Here is an 18,608-nt window from a genome sequence, read left to right on the forward strand (position 1 = left end):
ACGACCACAATTAAATTTTTTTTATGTGATGTAACCAGAAATTAACGGTTTTTAGATTTTTCCCCTTAGGTCTGCTATATTTCCGATTTCCGACAGACGGACGGACAGACAGACAGACAGACAACAAAGTGATCCTATACGGGTTCCGTTTTTCCTTTTCAGATGCGGAATCCTTAAAAATGGTGCGCCCTTTCTCAAAATGACCCGGTATGCAGTAAACCCGGTTGAACAGCTTTTTGAAAGCTTGTTAAGTTGTATAATGAGTTTACTAGTAGCCCACTCACAGAATGATCTAGCAAAGGGCTCTCGATGCAGGCTCTCCGCGCGTGAACAACACTCGGCACAACTAGCACTCAGCCGCTCAGTTTGCTCAGTTTGATTGATGATAACTTGCTCAAGAGTCGCTTCAGGACTTTTTAGGGTTCCGTAGTTAACAAGGAACCCTTATAGTTTCGCCATGTCCGTCCGTCTGTCCGTCCGTCCTCGGTTAATCTCAGAGACTATTACCTAGTGCTAGAAATCTGTAATTTGGCATGGGTAAAAATATTAATCACGCCGACAAAGTGGTGAAATAAAAATTTGATAAATATTTTTTTTAGGGTAGCTCCCCTACATGTAAAGTGGGGATGAATTATTTTTTTCTCGTCTACCCCATAGTGTGGGGTATCGTTGAATAGGTCTTTCTTAGATTTCTAGATCCGTTTGTAAAATATGGTGTTTTAAAGTGCTTATTATTATTAGAGTAAGTGCCAATTCTCTATCAGCCAAATGGTAGTATATAGGAACATGAAAAAATTCACAGCAGTAGTATATATATAATCAATTTTAAAGGAAAACTATTATGGCTAAGTAGGGTTCACAGGTTAAGGAGTTATATTATCTGTTTTTCGGGGATTGTGACTACGGAACCCTACACTGCGCGTGGCCCGCCACGCACTTGGCCGGTTTTTACTCTTTGACTGTTATCCATATTGTTCATCAATATATTGAGTAACATCAAAGTTAGTACTAAATTTAGTAGAATACTTAATGAGCGGTGGTAGCCTAGTGGAAGACTCGTATTCGAAAGGTCGGGGGTTCCGGGGGTGCCCAACCTCTTTTCTTCTAGTTCTTTCTTTTCTTTTCTGAAAATCTTCTGAGCCAATTATATTGACGCGAGTTTTTCATCACATAGACATCTCACATCACATTAGAACTGGCTCTAAGACATATTTTACAATAAGGAGAGACCAAATTTAATAATTTATAGAACTGCGAAATTTTGGAAAATTATTTTAAACTAGCTTTATACTCCCGACTGCGTGAATTACACAAATTTCAAATCCCTATTTCACCCCCTTAGGGGTCGAATTTTCAAAAAACCTTTCTTAGCGGATGCCTACGTCATAATTGCTGCTCGCGACTACGTCCGCGTGGACTACACAAATTTCAAACCCCTATTTCACCCCTTTAGGGGTTTATTTTCAATATCCTTTCTTAGCGGATTTACGTCATAATAGCTATCTGCATGCCGAATTTCAGCCCGATCTGTCCAGTAGTTTGAGCTGTGCGTTGATAGATCAGTCAGTCAGTCAGTCACCTTTTCCTTATAATTATTTAGAAGAAGATTTTTGAAGATTTTTGTATAATTCAGAGAAAGCTCTATTTAAGAAAATATACACCAAAAGGAATTCTTGTTGCCGTTTATAAAATTTTCTTCTCTTAGTTAGGTATATTTGGCTCGGCATGAAAAGTTAAGGGTTAAATTCATACAACAGTTGAAGTGGGTCACCACTCCCCACTCACCCACGCGTTCGTGTTGTAAAGCAACCCCCAAAACTTTGTGACTATTTGACATATTTGTGGAGTTTAGCACATTTTCAAAGCTATTTAACATGATAAACGTTTTGGGTAAAATATTTTCTATTTATTGCTATAACCATCATCATCATCACCATGACTACCCCATCCAGCTCACTACAAAACTCAGGCCTCCTCTCATAGTGAGAAGGGTTTTGGTCATAGTCTACCACGCTGGGCCAGTGCGGATTAGCCACTGGCATTAGCAGACTTCACACACCATTGAGAATATTATATAGAACTCTCCTCTGCAGGCATGCAGGTTTCCTCACGTTATTTTCCTTCACTGTTAAAGTGAATGATATTAAATTATTACTTATGTTACCCCCTTACGGGTTGAATTTTCGAAAATCCTTTCTTAGAGGATGTCTACGTCACGATAGCTATCTGCACACCTAATCATAAATAGGCCCGATCCGTCCGAAAGTAGTTTTTTTTTTTTTTTTTTTAATTCAGATACAAGTTAGCCCTTGACTGCAATCTCACCTGGTGGTAAGTGATGACGCAGTCTAAGATGATAGCGGGCTAACCTGGAAGGGGTATGGCAGTTTTTATTAAACCCATACCCCTTTGGTTTCTACACGGCATCGTACCGGAACGCTAAATCCCTTGGCGGCACGGCTTTGCCGGTAGGGTGGTAACTAGCCACGGCCGAAGCCTCCCACCAGACCAGACCAGAAATTTAGAAATTATAAAATTCCAAACCCCTGCCAGGAATCGAACCCGGGACCTCCCACTATTAAGACCACAGCGCTCACCACTGCGCCAGGGAGGTCGTCAATCGTCGTCGTCGTTTGAGCTAGATCAGTCAGTTAGCTTTTCTTTTTATATGTACCTATACCTATTTAGATCTAATTTTAATTTTACTTTTGTTTTATAAAGTGTTTATCTAACAAATAAGTGGTGTTATTTTCATTTAATGGTTCTATTCGGAGTGGGTGAAGCAAGCCAAAGCAGCCTGATAAGGGAAATAATGGGAAGTTTCGGAGTCAGTGGCTCAGAAAATGAATTATGGAAAACCGACTTACTAAGTAAATGTTTGTACTGCCGCAGTCTAATTTATGTAGTGTCTACGGGGATTAGAATAGCTTTGTTTATTATAAGTTTATGCTTGACCATTGTTTTATTACTAATATACTAATCCATACTAATATTGCGTCTGTCTGTCTACAACAGGATACACTGTAATCGATAGAGATTGTATATTTCTATTGCTGCTATAAAACATCGAATTATAAAAACCCGGCTAAGTGCGAGTTGTGCCATACCCCCCCCCCCCCCTGAAAAATACAATTTTATTGAATTTCTAATTTAATATTCAGTTTTGGGCCAATGTTCTACATCAAATACCAAAATTTCAGCTAGTTTGTAACTCATTAGACCCGTGCCACGCGGACAGACAAACAGACGGACAGACAGCAGAGTGACATTAATAGGTCTCCGTTTTATCCTTTGGGTGCGGAACCCTTCGTGTGCGAGTCTGACTGTCATTTGAGCGGTTTTTTAGGGTTCCGTACCTCAAAAGGAAAAAAGGAGCCCTTATAGGATCACTTCGTTGCCTGTCTGTCGCGTCTGTCAAGAAACCTGCAGGGTACTTCCCTTTGAACTAGAATCATGAAATTTGGCAGGTAGGTAGGTCTTATAGCAGACATAAGGAAAAATATTTGAAAACGAGAATTTTTGGTTACATCACAAAAAACAATTTATTTTTTGTTGTCAAAATGTCGAAAAAATACGACTGTATACAGCCGTATTTTTTCGATATTTTGCACGATAAGTCAAAAACTATTATGCATAAAAATAAAAAATAAATTGTAGTACGGAACCTTCGGTATGCGAGTCTGACACGCACTTGACCGGTTTTTTTTCATAGTGGGAAGTTGTGTCCTTTTCCAGTAGGGATAGAGCCACTCTGGCATAAGTACCTTCGCGAGTTTTGTGTTAATTTTAGTTAAATCAATGGCAACATTTATTGGACTATTCAATGATTATTACGAACAGGTACTTAGGGAAGCGTTAAGTGGAAGGCACATAATCTTTATTAGGCGCTATAAATAAGTATTAATCGCGCCATAAAAGAAAACGAGGCACGAATTAGCTCTAATAGTATCGTCAGAGACATTAGGCAACGATGATAACTAGGTTAGGTACACTGTTTCAAGAGATCGTTGAAAATTAACGCGTCTCGAATTGTATTACAATAAGGGTGCAAGTTATTTTGATTGCTTATTCGTTTTATTGCAATCGTTACAATCTGTAATTTTATTTTGTTGTGCCTAACTATCTTTAGGGTGCCAACGGTGCCAACGAATGAGACTCCATTATTAAGCCTCCGCTGTCCTCAGTTTGTTCATCCGTCTGTCTGTCTGTTGGCGAGCTGTATCTCATGAACCGAAACAGAGGTGCAAATATTACCGTTCCTTAGTTCTGAAGTACCAATGAAAGGTCAAAGGTCACAGCGTGTTAACGCATAAGATGCAAGACATTATGCTGAGCTGTACATATTACATTTATACTTTGTGTCTATCTGTCTGTGACGAAAAAAACAAATAAATGAATTTTCTTTCCTCTTTCGTTCTTTCAATGTACATAGCTAATAGAAAAACAAAAACTTTTAATTTTTCGTTTTTTTGTGAATTAGCGCTAAAAGTATCGTCAGATACCTACTTTAGGAAACGATGATAACTAGGTTATGTACACTGTTTGAAGAGATCGTTGAAAATTAACGCGTCTCGAATTGTATTTGTACAATAAGGGTGCAAGTTATTGTGATTGCTTATTCGTTTTATTGCAATCGTTACAATCTGTAATTTTTTTATTTTTTTTTTTAAAAAGAATATTAGCCATGTTAAATGACTTATTCCTTTTTTTTTTTTAAAGAATATTAGCCATGTTAAATGATTACTTTCCTCTCCAATTAAGCGTCAGGCTTGTGCTAGGAGTAGGTACGACAATTGCATTACACGACTGCCAGAAAAAAGGAGTGTAATGTTTTCGGGGGTGTAGGTTGTGTATGTGTTTCTTTATTCCACCATAACTTCTAAATGGTTGAACAGATTTGGATGTAGGTAAGGGGTCTCGTTACAATCCTACAGCATCTAGATTGACACTGGCTATAAATTAAAAAAACAACGAAAATCCGCCCTTTATTCATTGTGTACAAATATAACCTTTGCAAATTTTTTGTCTTTTAGATCCAAGGGTTTGATGCGTCAGTCAGGACTATTCTTTTTATTAGTGTTCCGACTCCACTTTTTTGAAGATTTACTACGACTCCACTGTCCGTCCGTCTGTCTGTCCGTCTGTCACCAGGCTGTATGTCATGAACCGTGATAGTTAGATAGCAACAAATAAAATAAATATTTAAGGCGGCTCGCTGTAAGGGTGGTAAATTGGGCGGAATGGAAATATACCCGGATACGGAATAATCTACCACCTTACAAAGATTAGAGGAAAATAATAATTTACTTTACTTGATCTATCTACCTAGTAAAGAATAGAAGCTAGCCGTCGACTCCCTTGTAATGTATATGAGGTGTTATAAATGAAATTTGCTAGATGTTAGGCAAAATTGTTTTTAATGTAACTTTTACCGGGGTCGCTTAATACATAGTGATGGCTAATAATGCTTAGTTATTCTAGCTTAATGCCAAGACTTAATTTAGATACATTAGAATGCCTTAGGTAGATAGTACATAAAATCTATGTTTTAAATTTAAGATGCCATTGGCATGGAATAGACAATGACACAGTAAAATTCATAAAATTGTTTCAAAATAAAGCTCAGTAGTAAAGACAGGGTTCTTACTGTACACATACACTAAGAAGGTTCACTAAACTGTTCCAGGATACAAACATTTGCTTACTTGTAGGTGCGAAGACTGCAATGTAGCTGGACGGCATCGGCCAAGATCCAAAACTCAATTTAACTTGATTCTTCACAACCGAAATGTTTCCTTACAAAGATTTTCACCAAGTCTTATCCATAGAAATTAAGTTGCCAACGTGAATGTGCAAAAGAAATAAATACGAAAACCGAAAACTAAAAACGGAAACGCAAACGGAAAACGCAAACGGAAACCCTGTAACAAAGAAAAACAAGATTATAATTTGTGCTGTGTGAAAATTTCGACACGTGGAATTTTCCCGATCAAACACAACTCACCTATTGAACTCCTGGCCACCAATGGTTTTCAGGAGTCCACCCACAACCCATTATCCTCATTTATTTGGGAAGGTAAAATAACTGGAACTGAAAGGGAAATCATGAAATTAGGATTTTCTCTAACCAAACCGCCATTTTGTCGAATCCACATTACTTGATTTTTCACTCACCATAATTGATGAAACATTGAAATACGTTAGGATGACTAAATTTATAACTATTGTATTTTCCCAGGCGAAGCCATGGGCGAAAAGGAGTGAGATTTTCCTGGAACGAAAAAATTCGTCTTCACATGTTGACTCCAGAAAAATTCTAAATCTCACCAATCGGTGTTGCCTGACGCAACCCGAGTGTGGCCGCTCTCATTTAGTTTGATCATGAAGCCAATTCATTTTTGAATATTTGCGGAACCTAAGGATATATTATAAGAACCGTTTTGTTAATGACTTAACAATAAACAAATGATATTATGGTTTTATTTAATTATTTTGTTTTATTTTTACGACAATTGACAACGAAGCAAACGCCATCTATTGTGGCTCGAATGAACTCTGAACATCGACCCACGCGTAGTTCTGCACCTTGATGCTAGGTGGCACCAACATACTTTGAACAAAATTGATTTTTATTAAAAACGAAACGCTAGTTAGTAGTTCAAAATTTACAACGTCACATCGCACACAACAAACGTGATTTTTTTGCTTTTTTTATAGATAACTAGCTTATGCTCGCGACTTAGTCCGCGTGGACTACACAAATTTCAAACCCCTATTTCACCCCTTTAGGGGCTGAATTTTCAAAAATCCTTTCTTAGCGGATACCTACGTCATAATAGCTATCTGCATGCCAAATTTCAGCCCGATCCGTCCACTAGTTCGAGCTGTTCGTTGATAGATCGGTCAGTCGGTCACCTTTTCCTTTTATATGTTTAGATGGTACGGAACTCTTCGTGCATAAGTCCGACTCGCACTTGGCTGATTTTTTAGATTTCAACAACAGTGGAATTTTTTGCTTTAGGCACGAATTTAATAGTACATTTTTCGTTAATTATTCCGTATAAGAGCATAAATTTCGTCACCACTTGTAGTAGGTACGCTACTGTGAACATTGTTGACCAAATTACACTACATATTTCAGTAATGCGCAAATTAAATTCGGTCGCGGCCAAAATAAATTATTCCGATGAAGTTTCAGCTGAAATTCGCGAGATAATATCAATCATCATGTACCACCGGAACTGGTATTTATTGACTTTATGGATATTTTATAGAGCGACTGATGATGTACGATAATTAACCAACTAGAGTATGTAAAATAAATATTATATAAACTTTTATTTCAGGCGTAACATAACCTATAATTGTGTGTTAGTACAAAAACAATTAATTAATCTATGCTAGTACTTATTACTAGCTTAACTTAACAACTAATCCTACTAAATTAAAAACTAATCCTTATATTCACAATGCTCGTCTCCTAGCGCCTATGCCACCAGATCATATAGATATAGGTATTATTTTTCATCTTTCTAGTGGTGGTAGTATTCAGCGCCATCTATGAAAATTTTATCGAACGTTGCCTGGAAACACTCCTCATTATTTCCTAAGAAATAGAAGCACTGCAGGCTGTGAATTTTGAGACAATTACCCTATTCATTACATTATGCACCGCCCACCCACCCATCACCCATTTCGTTATGCTATAATAAGTAAATATTGTAAGTCCGTTTAGTCGCACAGTAGATACCGCGCACTTTGGCTGCGCTCAACGCGCTGCTGAAGGACTCCCCTCGCTGTGACATATTTCCTGACAAATGGGCTGACCTCATGGGTCAGATCACTTTTGTGAAAATTTATAATTTTGCTTTTTAAAATTTATAATTTTAACAATTTTTGTTAGTATGTTTATGTTAGTTTGTACTCGTAGTTTAATTAGTGTAATTGGCCTTATGACCGTTCTAATTAAATAATAAATTAATTAAAAAAAAAAAAAAAAAAAATGGAGCGTTCGAAATATTTTCTATGCGTTGTTGTTCATTGGTATCGAGTATCAAGACTAGTTACTTACAAGTGATACAGAGCACACGGTCACACGTTGCCGCTGCGGTTAAGTGAATATTCATGAGATTAACGACACAACCTCCGGCCGTGACACACATACATACATACATACATCAACAAATGTATACTTTGATGTGGAATTTTTTTGAAAAGCAGATTCCGGGAAGAGAGCAGGTACTGGCATTTCTAACTGGAAATCATTTATTAATACACTAGATGAAGCCCGCGACTTCGTTCGCGTGGATTTAGGTTTTTTAAAAATCCCGTGGGAACTCTTTAATTTTCCGGAATAAAAAGTAGTCTATGTCCTTCCCCGAGATCAGTGGCGTGCAGGTCATAGAGGCATAAATGCACTGCTTACCCCAGTTGTAATAGCTCAATGCAAATTTTACATTATGACCTGCCAGTAAACAGGTTCCTACCTAACTAATGCCTACCCTGGCTTCAAACCCGAGATGTACCCTAACTCTGTACCAAATTTCATCAAAATCGGTTGAACTGTTGGGCCGTGAAAAGCTAGCAGACAGACAAACAGACAGACACACTTTCGCATTTATAATATGGATGTATGGATGTATGTATTATAAGTCTTATAAGGGCGGTTACGCACTCATCCCATCTGAGTTCGTGAAAATACGTGTCGAAGCCGTCATAGAACTAATATTATTATATAGAAATTATGTATATTAGACATCTAAATATCTACGTCAACATATGACGTAGATATTTTTTATATCCGTATTTTCACGGATTCGGATCGGATGAGTGCGTGATCGCTCTAAATGTGAAATTGTGTCTGTTCTGAGATTTTCCCGTCTCAGATCTTTTCAGATCTCATTGTCCTTTTGGACAATGCCGATTTTTTATTATGTATTAATACATCTAAATATATTTTTAGATATTTTTTATATCCGTATTTTCACGAATTCGGATCGGATGAGTGCGTGATCGCTCTAAATGTGAAATTGTGTCTGTTCTGAGATTTTCCCGGATTTGACAAAAAGGACAATGCCGATTTTTGTGTTCTTGCATCTTATACCTATGAATCATTTTATTCGCCTGTTAATTAATATGGATAGAGCATAAAAAGAGCTATAGATTATAGTCATAATGGATATTTAGAGCGGACACCTTTCTAATTCCGGAGCGAGTGTTGCACCAGTTCGGTCTAGATTTATGGACCGCACATGCGCGAAAAGCTAATTTTTGCGTCCCAATTTCCGTTCAATTTAGCTTGGATTTTTTCTCGAGACCCAATCTTCTGAACTGCGACCATATTTTATTGTCTGGCGATAGTGTGCAGCGCGCATTACACAGAATTCTCTACTTTATGAAAACAGTGTACCTACCTAGTTGGGATGATATCCATACTTCCATACAGCGGCGTGCTGGTTATAGAGGCATAAATGCACTGCTTACCCCAGTTGTAATAGCTCAATGCATATTTTTCATTATGACCTGCCAGTAAACAGGTTTCTACCTAACTAATGCCTACCCTGGCTTCCACACGGTGCACGCCACTGCTTCCATACTAATATTATAAATGCGAAATTGTGTCTGTCTGTCTGTCTGCTAGCTTTTCACGGCCCAACAGTTTAACCGATTGATATGAAATTTGGTACAGAGGTAGCTTGCATCCCGTAAATTGGCATAGGCAACTTTTCATCCCGGAAAATCAAAGAGTTCACACGGGATTTTTAAAAAACCTAAATCCATGCGGACGAAGTCGCGGGTATCCTCTAGTTTCCTAATAAAGACTCTAGCACTGGTTCATATAAAGACTACCCGCAAATAACCAGCTGAACAGACTATATTTAGGTCAGCACTAGGTACAAAGGTTTTTCTTGAACAAAAGTTTTCCCAGCTTGTAACAGTTCTCTCAACAAGATAATTGAGTGCAGTTCTTCTTATTTCCTCTCTGTGCCCGCACACGTTGCCGGTGAAATTGAAAATTCCTCACTCCGATACGATCTCGTTTTTGTTCTGAGCACTGTAAGGGCAAGCGTACACTACCGAAATGTCTAAAAGTATATTATGAACTTTTTTACATGTTTTTAGGGTTCCGCACGTCAAAAGGAAAAACGAAACCCTTATAGGATCACTTTGTTGTCTGTGTCTGTTTGTATGTCAAGAAACCTACAGGGTACCTACTTCCCGTTGACCTAGAATCATGAAATTTGGCTGGTAGGTAGGTCTTATAGCTGACATATGGGGAAAAATCTGAAAACCGTGAATTTGTGGTTACATCACACAAAAAAAAATTGTGGTCATCAACTAATAATTAGTATTTCAAATTTCGAAGTAAGATAATTATGCATTATAGTTTTTGATTTATCGTGAAAAATGTCGAAAAAATACGACTCTAGTATGGAGCCCTCGGTGCGCGAGTCCACCTGCACATCGCACTTGGCCCATTTTTTGACTAGAATCGGACTAACCTGTATCCTCCAGACGTACTAAATATGCATTACACACAATGCAAATCTATGAACTGATAATGGTCCAGTGTCTGTCTGTATATAGATTATTAATTACATAAGTAATCCCCTGTGATTGGAGGAGATTGTCCATGACACGTCGGGGATTAGCCGACGAACAGTACCCGTAGTACAAGATTTTACGTCTCATCAAACCAAATTCGAGAGTCGAAATACTTCCGCGTTACAGTAAAATGGACCTAAACAGCCTTGAATTGAAGTCAAATATTCAATGCCACTAATTTTAATTTCGCAATGTTTTCGCTTGGAGCGCTAGCTGTAGTAGTGTAGACAAACTTGAGCTTTAAAACAAGGTATTTAAGATCCAGTTTACTGTAACGCGGAAGTATTTCGACTCTCGAATTTGGTTTCGTTTGGTGAGACGTAAAATCTTGTACTACGGGTACAGGCGTGCTCATGTTTGCAATATCTAATGCTTTATGCATGCGTGCGAGTGTAGAATATTAATAAACAGGGTGTAACCAGTAGGGCGATTGTCTAAAACCTTTTTTTTTTTTTTTATACAGCAGGGGGAAAATCCTCATGGACACCCGTAGGTCTTCTTGTTGACAGTGTACCCGCCTTTCAGCCTACAACACAGCAACATTCTTGTCTTTTACTCTTTTCCTCTCCTTTTCTCTTCTTCTTCCTTTTCCTTCATTATTATTTCAGCAAAGTCTGTTATAGCTGTCCAGTTTTCCTCAGTTTCTAGCATTTTTTCTATTAGATTTTCTACTGTTAAGTCTCCCGTTCTACTGACAATCTCTCTTCTCTCTCTTTGTCTAAAACCTGCATCAATCATTATTACAATCTCAATTGTTCTGATTGGCTGAATTTGTGCCATTCTTGTTGCAACAATGCATTGTGGCCAATAGTGAGCGAGCATTAACCAATCAGATATGATTGCGATCGTGACATTGTAGCTGTCAAACAACCGCGGTAGGGCCACAGAACGCTGACAAAAATGAAGACAGGTGATAGTACTGATGATAACTGATATGAAATCACAAAAAAAAACGCGAAATAATGCGAAAAAATCCTATAGTTTGTAAAATTTAACGATATATTGCAAATAAAACATCTGACTGACACTAAAGGTCAATGCCGTTGCGTAAGTAGGCCACTCGTAGTCAATGCCGCGTCGTAGGCGGGACCCGAGTTTTGCACGCTATACATTGCGAGTTTGAAAAATACTAAATCACTAAAACTACAAAGTGAGGCAAATGTTTATTGGTATAGGATTGTGTTTATGTAGTATAACAATAACGTTAAGTTTTTGCTAGCGTTCTGGTATGCATGAAAATTGAAACGTGATTGCGAATTCAAGAGCAAGAGCCCGCGCGTGCCAGACCTTCGTTATTTTACAATAGCTGAAAGTTTTTTCTGCGATATTGTCCCCAACACAGGGAGGAACGACCAGCGACTATGAAGTTTGGATCATATGGCTTTGGCAGATAACAGGTAGGTACCTAACAAAGACGTATAAAATCTTACGTCAAATCATAAAGCCTATTTTTTTATATCTTTTTCGGAATAGTATTAGAAATGACGTCATCCATTGTCAGACACTTACGGCGCGGCGGTTACGTACTCATCCGATCCGACTCCGTGAAAATACGTTCCTTTTTGTTTTGTATGGTAGCTTATGACATAATAAATGTCGTATAGATATTTTTGATATACGTATTTTCACGATTTCGGATCGGATGAGTATGTGATCGCTGTTAGTATCGTGGCAAACTTTAATGGCGGCCATTTTGAATTTTTTATTATTTGGTGTTAGATATTATAGCGGCAATAGAAATACTGTAATATGTACGAATTGTCAGTTTAAACGTAGCATGTTCATATTAGCTGTAACATAAAAATGCAACTCCTCAATATATCGAAGTAGGTTGCCTGCACATCGGATTGAAAGAGAGGTGATGCAAAATTATGTAGGTTACGTACTTAGGTGGTTAAGCAATAAGATTAAAACAATAGTATGCAAGATTTCTTTATTGGTATTGTTAGTCCATAAGCAAGAGTAGATCATAAGCCGGCTCTCAATAAACATCTTTCACCGTTGCCGCATTTAATTATTACCTATGGCTACAACATATCTCAATACAATACATGTTCTATAAAAATTTAATTTCTCTACCTATTGCGGTTCACGAGATACAGCCCGCTGACAGACAGACGGACAGGCGGACGGATGGACAGCGGAGGCTTAGTAATAGGGTCCCGTTGGCATCCTGCGAGCATGGAACCCTAAAAAGTTCCCACGATCACATCCGATATACAAGCATTACGCATGCAGATTAGTTCGCAACTCGCCTGTGCTCGCACTCCACTCCACTCCGCTCCGCTCAAAGAAAACTTCTCGAGGGGCCTTCAAGTCATTTAAAAGTTTCCGGGCAAATAATGAACAACTCAATCTAGTTACCAGTTATTCGTTACTTAGCTAGTTTTCTTTAACTACATTTACTATTCAATGAATAGTAGATAACTTTCGTAATTTTGGATCTATTTGGTAGGTACTGTGACTGCTGTGAATGTACGTAGGATTGTTGTTAGTGCCTAGATAGCCTGTGTATACAAGATAATCTAGAAAAAGCTCTTGAGTAGGTCGCATACTCGACGTCTCTCAGCGTACGTCCTCGAAACAAAGGCGGGATACCATCGTATAGGACTAAGGAATTTTTAATTTCGCTACTAACACGTGCTCTTGTACATAATACCTATATAGTACGCGACAGGTCGATATGGCAATCGGGGAGGGAACGCCTCGCACGCCCGCACAGCCCCCGCGCTACCCCGTTGCGGGCGAGCGTGGGTGACGTGCGGGTGTGCGGGGTGAACCCCCGCCTCATACCCCATTTGCCATCTCGACCTGTCGCGTACTATACATTCATCATGATCAACCTATCACCGGCTCACTACAAAGCACGGGTCTCCTCTCAGAGTGAGAAGGGTTTTGGCCATAGTCTACCACGCTGGCCATGTGCGGATTGGTAGACTTTACACACATCTATATATATAAAAGGAAAAGGTGACTGACTGACTGACTGTCTGACTGACTGACTGATCTATCAACGCACAGCTCAAACTACTGGACGGATCGGGCTGAAATTTGGCATGCAGATAGCTATTATGACGTAGGCATCCGCTAAGAAAGGATTTTTGAAAATTCAACTCCTAAGGGGGTGAAATAGGGGATTGAAATTTTGTAGTCCACGCGGACAAAGTCGCGAGCATAAGCTAGTTTGAAAATATAATGGAGAACTCTCATGTATACAGGTTTCCTCACGATGTTTTCCTTTACCGTTAAAGCAAGTGATATTTAATTAATTAAAACTCACATAACTCCGAAAAGTTAGAGGTGTGTGCCCGGGATCGAACCCCCGATCTCTGATTAGAAGGCGGACGTCCTAACCACTAGGCTATCACAGCTTATTATACTTATTTGTACATAGCAGTACTATACATCGCCGATCGCTTATTACTAACTAAAAGTTTCGTGCCTGTATTGGCCCTGAAAACTAAACTTGATAAGAATTTAATTAAAAGTAAAGTTTATGTAAAAAGTAAAAAAAGAAAGGGCTAATTTTAATTAAGCAGCAGTGTGCAGTCTATGAGTTTTTGTTCAAAAGAGTAGTTTTTAAAATTTCAATTAACTTATTAATAAAACAAGGGACGAATAAAACTTAGTTGATCCTTTAAATGGAATTTTTCGAAACTTCTGCTTAATTATTTTTTTATCTTTTATCAGGCACCTTCTTTTTTAAAGTCAGTTATAAATAGGTAAGACCCAAACAAGGTCTCGATCTTTAGGAAATAATTACAAGGTAAACTTTAAACGACTTCAAAGTTCTAACAAAGATGCTTTAAATACTTTTCGTACGTAAAAAACCGGCCAAGTGCGAGTCAGGCTCGCGCAATGAGGGTTCCGTACCGTATTCGTATTTTTTCGACATTTTGCACGATAATTCAAAAACTATGATGCATAAAAATAAATAAAAATCTGTTTTAGAATGTACAGGTGAAGACCTTTCATATGATACCCCACTTGATATAGTCACTCACTTCGAAAGTTGAAAATACTAATTATTAGTTAATGACCACAATTTAATTTTTTTTGTGTGATCTAACCCTAAATTCACGGTTTTCAGATTTTTCCCCAAATGTCAGCTATAAGATCTACCTACCTGCCAAATTTCATGATTCTAGGTCAACGGGAAGTACCCTGTAGATTTCTTGACAGACAGAAGGACAGACAGACAGACAGACAACAAAGTGATAAGGGATCCGTTTTTCCCTTTGAGGTACGGAACCCTAAAAACTAAGTTATAAAAAGGGATCGTATAACAAAATCGGTCAAGTGCGAACCGGACTCGCATAGGAAGGGTTCCATACCATCGTATAAGATATTTTAACACTTTTATGTACAGCACTGCAAGTTTATGACAACAGTTCCATTTATATGTGATCATGTAGTAAACAATTATATTAATTATGTTCGTTTTTTTGATTATTTTTTAATGAAAATAGGTATTACAATAAAAACTTAAAGCTAGCCTTATCTAATTACTATACAAATCATGCCCGCGTGGAATGGTGCAAGAATACTGGCTGCATTTCCGCGCTGGACAGCCAGGCTGATCCGTTGCGCAAAAAATGAGCCAGCCCTTCTGTCACCAGATGAGTCTATTAATCGCGTTAAAATGACTCGTAATATTATTTTTGCCGTAAGACAATTTTTTTGTGTGTATTCACGGTTTTTGGATTTTCATGATAATCTACCTGCCAATTTTCATGATTTTAGGTGAACGGAAAGTTACCTTTCCTTGACACGACAGACAGACAGACAACGAAGTGACCCTATAAGGGTTCCTTGTTTTAGGTAGGAACCCTAAAAACAAAGTTATAAAAAGGGATCGTATAAAAAAAGGTGGAAAGTTTAAAATGTCTCAGCTCAATTGCGTGAGAGGGCGGCCTAATTGCGTTGACGATTGAACTCAACTTTTTCTATCAAAAGTTGCGTCACTTACCGAAGCGAGAGCGTTTAATTTCCTGCTCAAAGTGACATCGGACTCAATTTACAATTTATTCTAAGGCAGTGGTCCGACCGCCGACGATGAACGAGAAACGAGTAGAACTAGAAACTTAAACGAGTTGGCGATCAGCGGGAAGCGAATGTGTGGTTTCGATAGTTTTGTCGCCGGGCTATAAGCAAGTGTGCAAGTGCGACGAGCGATTACTCGCGCCATTTGCCCGCGGTCGCTCAGTCCTGTGCAAACCTGCGCGCGCGTTACACGTGTTCAAGCGAGCGAGCATCGCTGAACGAATATCGCTAAGCGAGTTTATTTTTGAAAGATCGCCGCTCAGCGACAAAACTTGTAAATTAAGTTGTCGCCGGCAGTGTGAACAGTCAGAGAGCAACTTTTGATACATGCATCTTTTTCGTTTACACGAAATGTACATTTATTGTGCGTTTCTTGAGAGAGAAAATAGTTAGTCGATAGTTAGTCGTTTTCTCGCCGGCGCGGCGGTCGGACCACTGCCTAATAGAGAGAAAGCCAGCGAGTACCAGACTGTTAGTTAGCTTACACTCGACACAAAGAAGAACTTTACGAGCATGAGAAGTGAAAAGTTTAATTTTATACTCCGTTGAAGTTGAATTCACCAAAGCACTGGTGATCTTTTCAGGAGAGAATCCCGCCATTCCTGCGGGCAGCGGGCATGTTATGAAATTTTTCATTAAGCCTAGTGCGCTGCAATGAACGCAGTTATGTCGCCTGCTTTAATATCGTTACCGGAGTTTCATTAGCACGTAGGCACCTACTGCCGTGCGGGTGCCAGGCCGGCACTGACCGTAACTGCCGTGGAAACTTAATTGTACTAATATAGATTATTTTCAACGTCGATTTTATCGTCGAAAAACTGTTGAGAATACACAGTTTTAAAATAAAATATTTATAAGGAAAAACAGGCCAAGTGCGAGTCAGGCTCGCGCACCGAGGGTTCCGTACTACAGTTGTATTTTTTCGATATTTTGCACAATAATTCAAAAACTGTGATGCATAAAAATAAATAAAATTCTAAATGCACAGGTAAAGCCCTTTCATATTATGATACCCCACTTGGTTATAGTAATCTTACTTTGAAAGTTGAAAATACCAATATTTGTTCATGAACACAATTTAATTTATTTTTTTGTGATGTAACCACAAATTCACGGTATAGCAGACATTACGGGAAAAATCTGAAAACCGTGAATTTGTGGTTACATCACACACAAAAAAAATTTTTGGTCATTTACTGATAGGCAATTAGTATTTTCAATTTTAGAAATAAGATAACTATCTCAAGTGGGGTATCATATTATGAAAGGACTTCATCTGTGCATTCTAAAACAGATTTTTTTATGCATTATAGTTTTTGAATTATCGTTAAAAATACGACTGTAGTAGGTACGGAACCCTCCTAATAAAAAGCTTTTAAAAATAAAAGAACTCTATCGTCTAGACCAGACTATACAGAATACAAAAATTAGCGTTCTATTGTAGGTGAATGTGACCCGTTTACACTTTTGGCCTTTACTATTTACAGGTACAATCCCAAACAAGCGCCTGTCTGCAAACTATTTACTGAAACCTTAGCTTCGCTTTTTTACACTGTTCAAGTGAAATCTATAATAACCTGTGTAGTATTTATGTGAGCTGAAATACGAGTTTAATTAACCCATTTACTGGCTTTTATGCGGTGATATAATGCATATATTTTTAGATCTCACTCGTCATAACTCTATGACAGTTGTGTCAACTGTCATGTCAAAAGTACAATTTTAGTCCTTCAAAAGTGAACCGTACTTTTGAAATGACAGTTCACACATTAAAACTAAAATGGCGAGTGAGATCTAAAAATGTACCCACTAATAGCCTAGTGGTCAAGATCAACCCATCGCCGACTCACTGCTGAGTACGAGTTGCCTCTCAGAATAAGAAGAGTTTGGCCATAGTCTACCACGTTGGGCAAGTGTAGATTGGCAGACTTCACACACCTTTGAGAACATTATGGAGAACTCTCAGGCATGCAAGTTTCATTACGATGTTTTCCTTCATCGTTAAAGCAAGTGATGTTTAATTGCTTAAAACGCACATAACTCCGAAAAAGTATAAGCTGTGTGCCTGGGATCGAACCCGGACCCCCACTTGAAGGCAACGTCTTAGTCACTAGTCTATCACCGCTTCAAACACCTAGTTACTTTTGTCAAAGAGTTCCTACAGGATTTTGAAAGACCTAAATCCACAACGATGAATCGCGTTCTTTATTTATTTTTATTTGTACCAAAAACATTTACAATAGAGAGAAAAAGAAAGTAAAAGTGGACAGGGAAGCACTTATCTCTATGAGAGATCTCTACCAGTGACCCTTGCCAAAGCGTGGCAGACCCTTGATCTAGTCCTAATCCTAATATCCTATTCCTATATATAATACTAGCTGATCCCCGCGGCTTCGCCCGCGTAGATTTAGGTTTTTAAAGATCCCGTATAGCCTATGTCACTCAGGAATAATGTAGCTTTCTACTGGTGAAAGAATTTTTAAAATCGGTTCAGTAGTTCTAAAGATTACCCCCTACAAACAAACTTAACGACATTACCTCTTTATATAATACAACGGGCCGTGCAGCAGAAATCGTAATATTTTAATTTCGCCATAACTTCAAAACCAAACGTCCAATTTTAATCATTCAAAGACCAAATATTATCTCCATAAACTGTTCTTAGTGATGAAATCATTTATTTTGATAAGGATTAATAGCATGAGTAAAATAAACGCGTTTAAATGTAGTCCAAAAAAAAATCAAGATTTTTAAATAAAAAAATGGTTGCTGTGCCTCACTCGACATAGATGGGTATAGTGTGTCGCGGACTTTTTTGTAGATATTTATAAGATCTACAATTAATTAGAACATTTTATGGTTCTATCTTTTATAGTTTAGGCAGCGTACGCAAAATAAGTAACTTTACTGGTTGATTTTTTACACCTTGTGTCCGAAAAACCCAAATATCTTACAGAACC

Source organism: Maniola hyperantus, chromosome 6 (assembly GCF_902806685.2).
Source record: "Maniola hyperantus chromosome 6, iAphHyp1.2, whole genome shotgun sequence".
NCBI classification, from domain to species: Eukaryota; Metazoa; Arthropoda; class Insecta; order Lepidoptera; family Nymphalidae; genus Maniola; species Maniola hyperantus.